The following is a 13,952-nucleotide window of genomic DNA, read 5'->3' as shown; positions in this document are numbered from 1 at the left end:
CTAGAGCCCTCTTATGTCTGTTTTTATAGGAACACTAATTCTATCATATAAAGGTGACCTCATTTAACCTTAATTACTTCCTTAGTGGTCGTGTCCCCAAATATAGCTGGGTGTTAGGGCTCCAGCATATGAGCTTCAAAGTGGACACAAACATTCACTCCAAACACAGGTCTTGCTGGTTTTTTTTTTTTTTTTTTTTTTTTTACGTGTGACTTAAACAGTTCTCTATCATAATCTCTTTTATTTTTATTTTTTTGTAACAAACTGATTCGTGGTTCTAAAAACCTTGCTTTCCACTTTCACATCTTTTTATGGTTATGGCAAAATCTACTGTGTGACAGTATGAATAGATTTTTTGGATCTCTGAAACAGGAGAGCAATTATGTTCTTGATATAGAGGATTTTGCAATGTGTCAGTCTCTGTTCTATATACTGTTGTATACACTCTGTATGTTCCTCTACAAAATTGCTTATAGTTTTCACTTCTACTTAGATTTATGTGTTTATGGCCTACGGAATAGGCTTACTTATTATGCCAAATCTCTGAGGTTATATGCTAGTGATTACAAAAAAAAGTTCCTGCACTAGTAAATAGTTCTTTCCAGTAATTATACCTCTATTTATCTTTATAGCTATCTGATATCACATATGCTAATTAGGAAAATTGAATGTTATAATATTTGAATGTAAATTAGTCTTACATTTCAAGTAATACTAATAGAGTATGGCATTTTTAAAAATTAAAAGGCCATAATACCTAGACAATATAATAATTTTTGAAAGGAGTATTTTAGGCCTGCTTTTTTAAAAATAGACGCATATGTTGTTATATCTCTTTAATCTATGTCAGGGTAAATTCAGTGAATCCCTATTAAATTTGTTTTTTGAGTGGATGAGGATTAGCTAAGATTTATTTTTTTTTCATGTAAATTAGTTGAATCCCTGGAAATTATGTAAATTAATAGCTTCATAAATCATATTATTGCCTTCTGAAGCAAGTAGTAACTGTGATTTCTTTCACTTTTGGATAAATTGGTATCTGAAGGGAAAAAAATACATTATCATTTCACGTATCCACTTGATCTTATCTCTGAGGTCAATTTGCTTATTCTGTTCTTTCTGTAATTAAAACAATAACACTTCATACACATTTTACTATCACACTATAGAACCACACTAAAACTAGTTGCAGTGTTTTTCCTAATTTCTTCTTCTTTGCCTGAATAATTTTTAATTATAATAAGAAAACTATGAAAGGCCCAAATAAAGTTTTATACATACAAAGTATGTCTTTGAGCATATTATCTTTCCTAATACTAGCTCAGTAGTCTTACCAAATGTTTAAAATTCAAGTAGGTTGGAACCTGACTTGGTATTTTTTATTGCTGGCCACTTAAAACGTGATCACATCAAGTTGCTTTTTAATATTTGTTAAGGTAAAATATAGGACCTATCTTTAATATGCCCTTGCCATGGATACATTTTAAATAACTTATCTTGTAACTATAAGCGTATAGGCATCAATTCAAGATGGAAATTATATGACTGTATCCTAAACTGCTAACAAGTTGCAGATAATCTTTTTTCACCAAATACTCCTTTAAAACAGTCCTAAAAATGCTAAATGCTTAAGATTTCTGAAGACTCTAGCTGAGTGAATATTAAGGACAGATAATCTGTTTAACAATAGGGGAAAAGGTTATGATAAATAAAGATTTGAGGGTATTTGTTGTTTTATAAATTATTAATGGTAAAGTTTTCATTCAAATGCATGGAGTCACAAATTTTTAGCTGTTGGGTTTCAATTGAGTAAGTTTTCTCTTGCTGTCTTCTGTAAGTTTATTTCCATTATATAATATTTTCAGTCATTTGTGCTGTTTGTAACAAAGCCTAAAACAATGTGTAAATTCTATTATTACATGATGCAATTAAGCCTTTGAAAACCCTCAGGAAGGAAAGCACATTTTTTTATTCTTGATGTGACCCAGACTTTCAGAAAGACTAAAAACAAGTTCCTATTCACAATATATTCATTCTCTTGTACATGCTCTTGGTGCTTTCCTTTCATGGAGAGCTAGTCTAGCAAATCAAGGACCTCTTGCATGTGTACATTAAATTCTTTGGAGTTGGGTCTTGCCCGGTCATTTTACAACTACTATCATTAGTTACCAAAAAATATAGTTTCCTTGTTTTTTATTTTCCTTTCCTAATGGCATTAACTTTTTCTCTATCCTCTGTGATTGCTGTGGATTGATGTGGAGCCTTGAATTAATATTAATATAAATATTCCTTTGCAATTTTTATATACTATACATTGTATACTTTATACTATTTTTGAATGTTTTTAGTATACAAAAAGATATAATCCTGCTGTTTTTGTTATTGTTGTTGTTTTTACAGAACAAGTTTAATCTGTCCTTATGACTCTGTGCATCTAGTTCATTGTTTTAATCATCTGCAAAGTGTTCCATGACATATAGAGATCACACTGCACTTAAATCTTCGGCTTAGTGATGGACACTTAGCTCTTCTTCATTTTCCTATTAGAAAAGCAATGCAAAAATGAACAACTAAATGTGTATCCTATTAAAGACCGGTCAAACATTTCACAGGATTTTATTCCCAGGAGAAAGATTGGTGTTACAAGATACAGAAATGAACAATTGGCCCAAGCACTTCAAGCTAGTTTTCTGGAGGACTGACCTGTTTGATCCTATTTCTTCTACCTTACTGCCAATAATTGGCATTAGAAAACTTAAAAATTTGTACTAATTTTTGAGTAAGATCTGATATCTACATTGATTTAGTCTTAATTACTCATATTACTAATGAATATGATCATCTCTTTTTGTCGAATTACCCATTTTGGTTTTCTTTCTGTTGATTACCTGTTTGTACCCCTTGCATATTTTTTCCAGTTTCCTTTTGTAGTTGTTGATTTTAGGATGTCATGTTACCACATATTTTGGGTTTTGTTCTCTTTTAGTTTTCAGTGTTACAAATATCTTTGCTCAATCTTGCATTGTCCAGTGTTCTTCATCAACCAAATTTTGATCTAATAAAACTAATCACATTAACTGTTGCAGAAAAACTGAATCTGGGTTGTAGATAATGCAGCTAAAAACAGTTTTACTCAGGAACTATTACAATATGGGCAAAGACATCTCATTATGCAACTGTGCTCAAGTATCAATCCAGCAAGGAAAAATGGGGATTTATTGCCCAGGTAGGGAGTTGGTAGATGGAAAATTACAAAAAGAAAACATCAGGCATGAGAGGAGATTCTAGTTAAATAGAGCTCACAAGGTCTTGAGGAAAGGAGTCACAGTGATTACATAATACCTGGAGGATGCCAAAGGATGAGGCGTTTGACCAGATATTAAGGGCAGTCAGATAGATATTGAGGGGGAAGAATTCTCACTAAATTGACCTAGCAAGATTCTTGCTAAATTTAGGCAATGCTAAAACAGAAAAGGAAGTCCAAAGATACAGCCTAATAGAGCAGAGAGCTCAATGAAGCTTAACTAAAATTCGGTTAAAGATAGAATCTGTCAGTTCCAATGTTTTCATATTGTTGAATATTGTTTTGAGAATTCTTATCTTTAGGCTATAAATGTATTTTCTATTATTAGATTTTAATTTTACTTTATATTTTTTTTAATCCATTTGGGCTAGTAAGATAGAGATTAATTTCTTCATGTTAATGAATCTTCTAAAAACAAAAAAAGTATAACAAAGCAAACAAAAAAGTGATTAAATAGTTCATTTATCCTTATTAATTTGCAGTTTTGATCATATATGAAGCTCCTTTTCATGTAAAGTTGTCCTGGATTCTCTGTTCTTATCCACTGTTTTATTTGTTTGTTTATTTTTTTAAGAGAGGGGGTGGGAGGTACAGGGAGAAAGGGAGACACAGAATCCAAAGCAGGCTCCAGGCTCCAGGCTCCAAGCTGTCAGCCCAGATCCCAACACAGGGTTTGAACCCACAAACCATGAGAACATGACCTGAGCTGAAGAAGGATGTTCAACTGACTGAGCTACCCAGGCACCCCATTATATTTTTATAATTATAATATATTTTTAGCATATCATATTTATAAGCAAATCTCATTCTTAATTATCTTCTCAAAAGAATATTTGAATACATTTAATTCTTTTATATACATTCTTTAAAATTATAAAAACAGAACTGTGTATAAATCATAGTGTAGACCACACTTGATTTTCAGAAACTCAAAACTCACCAGTGCAACCAGCTACAAAATCAATGATATTACCTTTATACCAGAAATCTCCTTCAAATTTCTTCTAGTCACTACATGGTCTTCCATTTCCAAATGTAACCAATATCCTTGCTTCTAAAATCATAGATTATTTTTGCATGTTTTTGAACCTTGTAAAATTTGACTCATGTACTATATACTCTTCTATGCCTGATTTTTTCTACTCCAAGTGCTGTCTGACATTCATCCAGTATTAGTGGACATAGTTGAAGTTTCTTCATTCATATTGTTATATAGTAAGTCTTTCGTGTGAGAATATATCATAATTGATTTGTTCATTTTATTGTTGTGCATTTAGGTGGTTTCTCTTTGGACTGCTATAAATACTGTTACTATGAATCTTTTAATATATGTTTTTTTGTGTGAATATATGCATTCATTTTTGTCGAATGAATGCCTAGCCATAGGATTGTTGGTCACAACATATGCATATTTTTAGCTACATTAGATATTTTTTTTAAATTTTAATGTTTATTAATTTTTGAGAGACAGAGAGAAACAGAATATGAATGGAGGAGGGTCAAAGAGATAGGGTGACACAGAATTTGAAGCAGGCTCCAGACTCTGAGCTGTCAGCACAGAGCCCAACATGGAACTCGAACACATGAACATGAGACCAAGACCTGAGTCAAAGTCGGACGCTTAATTGACTGAGCCACCCAGGCACCCCTATAATATTGAACACTTTTATACCAATTTGTAAAATATGAGACTTCCATTTCTTTCTCATTGTTGCTAACATCTGGTATGTTCTGCCTGGATGGGGCATTTGGTGTCTCACTGTCACTTTCATTGTCAATATCCTGAACACCAATAATGTTGAGGACATTTTCATATGTTTAATTACTCTTGGGATATCTTGTTTTTTTTTTTTTTTCCTGAAGTGTCTTTCATAGAATTTTGTCCAATTTGGGGGTGGTGGTGTTTCTGTTTTCTGTTACTGACTTGAGTACTTTATTGGAGTTACATATTGTGCATATCTCTTCCCATTGGTAGCTTTTCTTTTCAGTCCCTTAAAAGTATCTTCTGATGAATGTATATTATTAATTTTGATCTAGTCGATTTTAATATGGGAAAGGAAAAGAAATATATCACTTGCAAAACAGTGCATATATTAAATGTTTAATTATGACTAATAATGATGCTGAAGTGTTTGTGGATTTGGTACAATGAGTATATTATTTATGTGTCACAGAGATTATTCACTGTGTTTTGATGATGGGTTTATCAATTTACATGAAGTTTAGTAAAATGTCAAAGTTAGACCATGGATAAGCAAGCAAAAATAAAGGTGTTAGTCTCTTTGTTTACAGCATGAGTTTTTAAAATTAGTTTTAGGAAGCTCAGAAATGAGGTTTTTTTTCAGAACATTCTTCTTTTTTTCTTATACACCTGGGATTTCAATTTGAGCCTAAGCTGAATTTACATTTGATTACATGTCTTGACTTGTCTCACATGAGTTCTAGATAAGCTATATATATCGTTACGTAGACTTACATGTTTCATTACCAGAGAGCAAGTAATCACCAGTGGGTAATTAAGCTTCATAATATCCCTAGTGACTTACAGATATTATTGTTGAATGGCATTATTAATTTCTTCGTATATGTTGTCGTTTGCTCTATGGCAAATCAGATTTCTAACATGAACCTACATAATTCATTCTCTTCTCATTGGAAAAATCTGGTTTTTGCTATTTTAATTTTAACCCAAGCTGCCTTCAGTATCCAGTGGTATGTAATACAAATAAAACTATTGAAGATATTCATATAGCTGTGAATTCAAGTTATGTTCCTTCTATCTTTTTGAGCGTCTCTACCAAACTTTCCCCTTCCCACAGTACACATTTATTTTACATGCCCTGTAAATTTTGGTGGGTGAGTAGGGATATTATATTCTAGTATATAGGTATGGAATCTCCATATATAAAAATAGTGGTTTATAGCATTCATAAAATTAGAAAAGAAGCCAAAACTATGTTGAAAATAAATCTGATAATTTCATGTTGCTAGAATAATATAGAGCCAGAAAACATGAATTATTGAACAATAATTTAATCTTTTTGTCATAGTGAGATATGAAAATAAAACATGCTTTTATGTTTTATGATATCCCTAGGATTCCATGATAGATATATAGTTCCACAAGTCAGAGTAACTTGTTACTTAGTCCATGTTTAATTTTATTGTACATATAAAGACATTATTATAATAAGAAGTGATCTCAGAGTCAGACAGGAAAAAAGCAGTGTATCTTCATTCATATATCATCATTCATTTTTTAGTGAGAAGAGAGTATACCGTAGAAGATTAATAACTAAATTAAAAAAAACCATGTACTATGGCCCCTTACTTTATGGATAATAAAACTGGGATTTAGATTTTTCTTATCAAATAAACTGCTAAGATTACATAAAAAAAGATATATTTGAAGGTGAAATTCTCTCTCTTTCTCCTGATGGAGTTGCAAAGGATGAGGATGACTATATGTTACTTAAAAATAGTAATATTTCAGAGTGCTAATATTCATATGAACTGAAATATTTATAGCAGGTGTATAAGTTAACTCTATAACCTTACAAAAATATTTTCTTTTTTTAAATTTTTTAATACTTTTTATCAATTTTGAGAGACAGAGAGAGAGAGTGTAAGAAGGGGAGGGTCAGAGAGAGAGGGAGACACAGAATCTGAAGACAGGCTCCAGGCTCTGAGCTGTCAGCACAGAGCCCGACGTGGGGCTTGAACCCATGAACAGTGAGATCATGACCTGCGCCAAAGCCAGATGCTTAACCGACTGAGCCACCCAGGTGCCACCAGAAAATATTTTCTGATTCAACTTAATTACAGAAAATACTTTTGAAATGTCCACATCATTATTACTTAAAAGAGTGGCAAATATATTTTCCCAATAAAGTTAACAAACATCCATTGACTGGCTAATATTTTCCAGCACTTGCGAACTGGCAGACTGCTACTGATTTGATTGAGTTTTAATCTAATGGTTTATTTTGTAAATGATCACTGACTTTATTAAAATTAATGAAGAGAATTAGAAACTCTGAGGAGTTTATCATTTATTCTTGAAATTTTGACTGAAATATTTTTTAAAAAGACAAATAAGCAAAGATGTAATTTCAAAGAAAACCCACATGATTAATCATAACGTCATTTTACTCTTCTATTTTGATGGCCTTGTATGATGCTCCACAATAATAATAACTATTGAAACTTGGTATGGGTTAAAACAAAATACTTCTTGAGTTTACATTTTAAAAAAATGGTTGAACAACGGAAGAGTAACTGTTACGTTTGGCATAGTTCTATTTTTTAAATGTTATAAAATAATACAGCTATTAAAATTGAGGATATCGTGATAGTCTAACAGTAAAACAGGGGGAAAATATCATTTTCCTGAAATGTAACTTTTTAAATTTTAAATATAAAATAATAAGCTAAAGCACAATGTTTACTATTATACCTAGTAATTGGCTTATAAACAAATAGACATCTTCTTTGTTTTAATAATGGGTTTATAGGTAGCGAAAAAATTTAGAGTGAATAAGTATATTATAAAACTCCAAAATCGCATGATGATGAAGTGATTTACACTTAGTTTAATAATGAGAGTATATCTGCTTCTTTAGTAGTATGGACTATGTATTTAAAATCCCAATGAGCAAAACAAAAGTTGTCATTTCAATGGTCATCTTCTCTTTCCCATAGAAGGAGGCAATGTGATATGTTACTTGGTTGTGGCCGTTCTATGGTGTAATGGTTAGCACTCTGGGCTCTGATATGTTATGTGGTACGCTGAAATTTGGCTACGCTGGCCATTTATATAATCCTTTACTAAAGATCATTTTGCATCCCTTCCACCACAGCCTCTACTGATTTTTCTGTTGATACACTGTCCTTGTTGTAAGTTTTGTTAGTAGTTGACTCTTGAATAACATGGGTTTGAACTGTATGGATCCAGTTATACATGGATTTTCTTTTCAGTAAATATAGTGCTATAGGTGTATTTTCTCTTTCTTATGATTTTCTTAATAGCATTATCTTTTCTCCCGCTTATTTTATATAATACATATAACATACAGAATATATTAACTGTTTATCCATAAGGCTTCTAATCAATAATAGGCTATTATAAGTTTTTGGATAGTCAAAGGTTATATGTGGATTTTCAACTGTGTGAGGGCAGGTGTCTTTGAATTCTTGGGTCAAGGGTCAATAATTCAGTCATTAATTGTAATTCATCCAGTGGATATTGTCTTTCTCTCTTGCTTGCTCTCAGTTTCTCTTCCTCTCACTCTCTCTCCTTCTCTTGATTTACCTATCAGTTTAAAGTTTTGTAGGCAAGGGGCACCTGGGAGACTCAGTTGGTTAAACATCCGACTTCATCTCAAGTCATGATCTCATGGTTCATGGGTTTGAATTCAGCATCGGGCTCTGTACTGAAAGCTCAGAGCATGCCTGGAGCCTGTTTTAGATTTTTGTGTCTTCCTCTTTCTCTGCACCTCCACTCCTCACATTGTGTGTGTGTGTCTCTCTTTCTTAAAAATAAATAAAAAGATTAAAAATTTGAAAAAAGTAAAATAAAATTTTGTAGTCAATACTAGATACATATGTCAGGCTCTGGGAGGGGATGTTGAGGCTGGTTTAGATTCTCATGCTCTAAGTTGTTCTTTAATAGATGGAGTCTAAAACCATAACAGAGCAACAAGAGAAATTCTACCACCTTTTCTGTAGTTTTCTTTTGTTTCTCTTTTAGTTGGTTGGAGGCAACTGGTTATATTGGTTATATGATTTAAATATGTGGAAATATATTTCCTTACAAGCAGATAAAAACATTTTCTTAAGTAGTTTGATTAAGAACATATGCATCAAAGTATAAAATAAAAACATTAATCACAGTTGACACTGGAAAGATTAATGCAATATTTTATGTTTTGGGAAAAGGGCTATTTTAGTTATACATTATGCAGAAATGTTTGAAAGAAAGACAAAACTGGTTCATCTTTATACCCAATGTGACTGTGAAAAGAACTAAATTGCTTTAAAAAAAATAGGGGAGAAGGGAAGCCAAAATAGTGAAGTGCGTAAAAATGAGCCCAGTAGTTAGTTAAATAGAGTATTGTCTTTGGAGTAGTCATGAATACTTCACAAACTGTTTAGCATGCACAGATATGTTCTATATTTAGTGTTTTGGTCCTTAGATAATAAAAGCTTTGGTATCAGAAAGGTCTGAGATATCTTATATTTATAGTTTCAATTCAGAATATATAAAGCTAACGACAACAAATTATGGAAAATTAGTAGAATCCGTGTCTCTTTTTAGATTTTTTTGTCAAAAATATTGAGTTCTGAAACTGTTTTCTCCAGTAAATATAAGCCATAATATTTATTTAAAAATTTTTAGTGTTTATATTTGCGAGAGAGAGACACAATTATGTAAATGGGGGAGGGACAGAGAGAGACAGACAGAATGTGAAGTAGGCTCCAGTCTCTAAGCTGTCAGCACAGAGCCCAATGTGGGGCTTGGACCCATGAGCTGTGAGATCATGACCTGAGCTGAAGTCACATTCTTAACCAACTGAGTCATTCAGGTGGTCCTATGTTTATTTTAAATATGTCCATATATAGAAAAAATCAGATAATCTTAGAGGCAGCATTTGAGTTTCCTTTAAGTTTCTCCTCAATTGACCATAATCTCAGATTCATTAACAACAATATCCAGCTAGTTGGCCTAAGGCTATTACAGTGATCATTTACAAGTTTTGCTTGCCTAAGACTGGAATGATATCAACATGGAGGGGAAAGGGGAAAGGGAGAAAGTGACAGTTTTTTCTGACTGTAGCTTTAACTCGGAATCCTTAGGCAGTCATTGTTGTCTGTTTCTTTTCCTCTTGTTTCTGATAAAGAAAGGGATTCCTGCTTTGAAATTTGCTTATAACAAAGGGATCAGTTCATGAAAAGTTGGGCTTATCTTTATTCTAAACTTTGTTAACCTCTCCAGGTATGTTACTTTTGATTGTTGGGCTGTTGTCATTCTTTCTGTTTTAACATTTTGGGGGGCACACTTCATTTATTTGTATAGATCTAAATATATATCTGATATTATTTTCCTGTAAGAAACTTCTTTTAACCTTTCTTGTCATGCGGGTCTAAGAGTGATACATTTTCTCTACTTTTATCTGAAAAAGTCTTTACTTTGTTTTCACTTTTGAAATTTTCACTCTACATAGACTTCTCAGTTGACTCTTGGAAAAGGTCGGGAGAACCTGACTGGTGGTGGATTCTTGAGTTGGACGTGGGCAGTTGGAAACTCATTACTCCCATTCCTGACCTTGGAACACAAATTCTTTCCACCATTCCTACAATAGTAGCTTTTTCAAGGATGGAGCCGTGAGAAAGTCAGGTGTTATTGGGACCATTTGGACTATGCATATGAATGACCTCATTTAAAGCCTCAGATTCTGGCTGGCAGGTCCAGAGACCTACTCATCTTGCACCTGCCCAAGAAGAGACTCTTTGTAAGTTCCCTTGTTTATTAAACCTACCTCTTTGTTCCATCTTTCTGTGTCCTCCATATAAAGGGTCCAGTTTAGGATCTAACCCAGGGAACCCCTGAAGTTTTGAACAAATATCATTTTGATTTGATTTTTCCCTTTCTGCACACTTGTCTGTAGTTTTGATAAATTCAGATGAGAAGACTGAAGTATGGTTAGCAGTGGCGCTCAGTATGAAATGTGTTGCTTCTCCTTCTACTTACTTGTAAAACCTTATCACTGGTTTTAGCAATAGGAGTGTTATATGCCTTAGTGGGTTTTTTTTATGTTTGTCTTTGGATTTTTTGAGTCTCTTGGATTTGTGGCTTTAGATTGTTTCTGACAAATTTTGAAAACATTTTTTTTCTTCAAATATTTTTCTACCTCCTCTACCAACCAACCCCTTCTTCTACAGATTGGTTGATATTGTCCTCTACCTCTCTGTTGATCTGTTCATTATTCTGCAGTCTTTTATTTTTCACCTTTGTGCATCATTTTGAACAGTTTGCATTGCTATGCCATCAGGTACACTAATTTTTTTCTCTTTTGCAGTTTTTATTTCTTTGTATCTGCTGTTAATCTCATCTGGTATGTTTTTCATTTAAGATATTGAAAATATTATCTCCAGAAATGTTATTTTTTTAAATACTTAGAGGCTACATTTTATTTATTTTTATTTAAAAATATTTTTATGTTTTGGAGGGCACTTATGGGGAAGAGCACTGGGTGTTGTATGGAAAACAACTTGACAATAAAATATTGAAAAAAAATAAATAAAAACATAAAAATATTTTCAGAAATGTTATTTTTAACAGTATCCATTTCTCACCTCATAATGTTTATGTTTTGCTTTAAATAATTAAATATAATTTGAGAGTATATGGTTTAAATGCTTGAATGCTAATTTCATTATATGTGCCTTTGTATTGATTCTTATTTTCTCCTATTTATGGGACATATTTTACTTCTTCTTTGCAAATCTAGAATTTTGGATGGAATGCTAAAATGATAGCTGGTTTTGGTTGATAGCCTGTTTTATAGAATGTTGGATATTATCTTTGGCAGAGAATTAATTTCTTTGTTGATTTAACTAATGTTTACTGAATAATTACTATATGGGTATACCAGAATTACAAACATGAAACATACATTCCTTGTCTTTAAATACTTAAGGAAGAGACAATTGGGAAAACACATAATGAAGGACATTGTAACTATGGCTATACTGGAATTAGGCAAAGCATGATAAGAGTACCTGAGAGAAACATGTTTTGTGTTAAAAGACAGGAAAGAAAATATAGAAACTAATATGAGAAATCATCCCTGAAAAATTAAATATGAATTTTTCAAGAAGAAAAAATAACAGGAAAGATGCCGTATATTTAAAGGCTCAAATGCATAGAAAGAAATTGCGTGCTGAAACATGTAAGATAAAAAGTGAGATGAGGAGGGAAAACAGAATAATGGAATATGTTAGCAAATCTAAGAAAAATTGATTGTGTTCCATAAGGAAGGTCACATAGTAATATAATAATAGTTGGGAACTTTAGGACCCCACTTACATCAATGGATAGATCATCCAAACAAAAAATCAACAAGGTAACAGTGGCTTCAAGTGACACATTGGAACTGAAAGATCTAACACATATATTCAGAACATATCATACTAAAATAGCAGAAATACACATTCTTTTCAAGTGTACATAGAACATTCTTCAGCGTAGATCACATATAAGGCCACAAAACAAGTCTCAGCAAATTTAAATAGATTTTCTGACCACCATTTTCTGCATCTATTCTGACCATAAGGCTATGAAACTAGAAATCAATCACAGGGAAAAAATCTGGAAAGAACAGATAAATGGAGGTTAAATGACATGCTACTAAACAATGGGTCAATGAAGAAATCAAGGAGTGAATCAAAAAATACATGGAGACAGATGAAAATGAAGACACAATGACCCGAAATCTTTGGGTTGCAGCAAATGTGGTTCTAAGACGAAAGTTTATGCAATATAGGCCAACCTCAAGAAGGAAGAAAAGGACAAATGAACAACCTAACGTTAAATCTAAAGGGAGTAGGAAAAGAAGAATGAACAGTATCCAAAACCAGTGGGAGAAAGGAAATAAAAAATGTTAGAGCAGAAATAAATGAAGTAGAAAAAACAAACAAACATATAAATAACAGAAGCTGGTTCTTTGAAAAGATCAACAGTTGATAAAACTTTAGCCAGACTCATCATAAAAATGAAAATGAGAGAAGACTCAAATGTACAACATCAGAAATGAATGAGGAGAAATAACACTGACCCCACAGAAACACAAAGGATTGTAAGAGAATGTTATGAAAAATTAAATGCCAACAAATTGGAAAACTAGAAGAAATGGATAAATTCCTGGAAACCTATAACCTCCCAAACTGAATCAGGAAAAAAGCAAAAAATTAAATAGACCAAGTACCAACCATGAATTTAAATCAGAAGTCGAAAAACTCCCAGCAAACCAAAGCCCAGGACCAGGTGGCTTCACAGGTGAATTTTACCAAAGAAGAGTTAATACCTATACTACTCAAACTATTTCAAAAAAATAGAAGAGGACGGAAAGCTCCTAACTAATTTCTGAGGCCAACATTCCTGTGATGACTAATCTAGTAAAGGCACTACAAAGAAAGAACTATGTGCCAATGGTGCTGATGAACATAGATGCTACAATCTTCAAGAAAATATTAGTAAATGAAACCTAACAATGCATTAAAAAAATCATATGCTATGATCAAATAAGATTTATTTCCAGGATGCAAGTATGGTTCAATATTTGCAAATCAGTCAGTGTGACATATCACATCAGCAAGAAAAAGGAAAAGAAAATACATGATCATTTCAATAGATGCAAAAAAAGCGGTGGTGTGTGTGCGTGCTGTGTGTGTGTGTGTCTGTGTGTATGTGTGTGTGTGTGTTTGCACATGTATGTGTGTTACTCAGCCATATAGCCATGGAAAGCAATGACATATTACCATTTGTTTTTTTTTCCATAATATTTTATTGTCAAATTGTTTTCCATACAACACCCAGTGCTCTTCCCCTCAAGTGCCCTCCACCATCACCACCACCTGTCTTCCCCCC

This window comes from Suricata suricatta, chromosome 4, assembly GCF_006229205.1.
Source record: "Suricata suricatta isolate VVHF042 chromosome 4, meerkat_22Aug2017_6uvM2_HiC, whole genome shotgun sequence".
In the NCBI taxonomy this organism is placed as follows: Eukaryota; Metazoa; Chordata; class Mammalia; order Carnivora; family Herpestidae; genus Suricata; species Suricata suricatta.
Note: the sequence above shows the minus strand (reverse complement) of the source record.